Source organism: Penaeus chinensis, chromosome 3 (assembly GCF_019202785.1).
Source record: "Penaeus chinensis breed Huanghai No. 1 chromosome 3, ASM1920278v2, whole genome shotgun sequence".
Classification (NCBI taxonomy): domain Eukaryota; kingdom Metazoa; phylum Arthropoda; class Malacostraca; order Decapoda; family Penaeidae; genus Penaeus; species Penaeus chinensis.
The window spans coordinates 22,187,642-22,190,141 of NC_061821.1; the positions used below are offsets into that span (position 1 = coordinate 22,187,642).

General features: G+C 37.1%; 1 protein-coding gene across 2 annotated transcripts in view; it reads right to left on the reverse strand.

Annotated features, from left to right (window-relative positions):
- LOC125045320 (centrosomal protein of 135 kDa-like) overlaps positions 1-2,500 on the reverse strand; it is a 261,911-nt gene that overhangs the window by 11,504 nt on the left and 247,907 nt on the right. The gene's annotated exons all lie outside the window — the stretch shown is intronic.

Genomic DNA, 2,500 nt, shown 5'->3' on the forward strand with positions numbered 1-2,500 from the left:
CAAAAGTGGTTCAATGATAAATGCAAGAAAATGAGAGAAAACGAACAACTCCTTTGGAGAAGGTTCAGGAGGTTCAGGCAGCGTATGAAAGGTATAAATTTAGTAGGAAGAAATGAGTACACCCTAACCATGGGGGAGGCGAAATTAGACTTTGAGAAGGACATACTCTATAAATGTACAAACCAACCAAAGCTCCTTTTTAACTACATAAATAGTAAGACTAAAAATAGAGATCAAATTAGCGCCATCAATGACAAAAACATCGTTTATACTAAGGAGGAGGAAATGTGTGAAATCCTTATTGAGAAATTTCAGTCAGTGTTTGTTCAGGACCCATATCTTGAAATAACCGTACATAAATTAGAATATCGAAAATATCACAATCGAAAAGAATGAAATAAAAGACCTAATGAAAGAGTCAGACAAGACTAACGCAGAAGGGACCAGATATAATATCTAACGGGGTTCTGAGGGAATGTGCCGAGGAATTATGTACTCCGTCATTGTTAATATTCCAAAATTCAGTGAGACATGGGAAACTACCAGAAGATTGGAAACTTGCCAATGTTACACATTTATACAAGAACGGCGACAAACAAAACCCTCTAAATTATAGACCAGTTTCGTTAACTACTGCAGTATGTAATCTGTTAGAAAGGATCATTAGGAAACAGTGGGTTGGAAAACACGATATGATATCAAATAAACAATTTGGTTTTAGAGAAGGAAGGTCATGCTTAGCAAATCCCCTCTGTCTCTATGATAGAGTTTCTGAAATACTACAAGAAAGAAACGGCTGGATGGATTGTGTACTTAGACTAAGAAGGCCTTTGATAAGGTGTCTCATAAAAGACTATTCTGGAAATTAGAACACCTAGGTGGAGTGAAAGGCAAACTCCTCGAATAGATGGAAGACTTTCCTCATGAAAGACACATGAGAACCGTAATTAGGGAGAAGCACTCTACATGGCGACGAGTAACTAGCGGAGTACCTCAAGGATCGGTCTTGGCGCCGATTATGTTAACTACCTGGGTTTATCATTTATAAAAATAGTGATCTGAATATGTTTGCAGACGACGCAAAATTGCAAGAAAAAAGGATAATAGACGATGTCTCATGCCAATGCCTGTCATCGAGAACTTATTCATTTGGAGTTGCACATGGAAAATGGAATTCAAACCCAATAAATGCCATGTAGTCAGGCTCGGAGAAAGTAAAAATCGTCCACTATACCAATACAAGTTAGGAGACGTCATATTAAACCAAGCATTTAAAGAAAAAGAAATTGGAATAATCATAAACAGAAACCTAAGCCCATATGATCATATAAATAACAAGGTTCATAAAATGCTAGGGCTGATTGCCAACATGAAGAAGGCATTCGTTTATGTGGACGAAGACATGTTAAAGAAGGTCATTACCGCCATCATAAGATCTAGTCTTGAGTATGGTGCAGTGGTATGGAGTTCACACTTAAAAAAGGATATAGATAAACTAGAAAGAGTTCAAAGAGCAGCCACAAGATGAGCACCTACTCTAAGAGACAAGAGCTACTAAGAAAGACTACATAATATAGGTCTTACTACTTTGGAAGAAAGAAGAAAGAGAAGTGACATGATAATGTTGTTCAGCTATATTACAGGAAGTATGAAGTTAGACAAAGATGACTTCATAATTTTGAACACAGGAAGGACGAAAAGACACAGCGAGGAAGAGGTCAAGTTCAGTTTCCCAAACAGAACTATTGAAACATGGAACAATCTTTCAAATAACGTTGGGTGTGCCAAAATGTGTATCAATTTAAGAAGTTATATGATAATTTAAATATATCAAACTGGATCATCTGAGCTTAGCTCTTCTCCCTTATTGAAACAACTAGGTAAGAAAACAAACAAACACACACACACACACACACACACACACACACACACACACACACACACACACACACACACACACACACACACACACACACACACACACAACTTGCCATAAATGCAGCCAAGTCAGGCCCGTTAACACAACGCAACCCCCTCGTCTTAGCACTATTACCCCATTTCTGTCACCGTGGCTGCTGTTGCCAACTAGCGCCTCCTCAAAAAACCCTACGTTGCACATTCTTTCTTCGATCTCTCTTGCAATTATCGCTCGCTGATTGACAACTCTTAATTTCGCCATTTCTGAATTACAGGCGAATGGGGGGGGGGGGTATCAATATTGAATCAATGATGGTGGTGGCGATATTAATTTTTAAGAATCATAAAATAAAACAGAAAACTAAAGGTGTTTAAGGTATTAAGGTAAGCATAATAACTAGGAGGGTAGCATAACTCCGAACAAGAAAGGTGTCGCTAACCCTATGAAATATTTTCAATATTAAAGAAACAAAGAAAAGAAACGCATGATCATGAAAATTATTATCATCATCATCATCATTTATTATTATTGTTATTATTATTAGTAGTAGTAGTAGTAGTAGTAGTATCATTATTATTATCA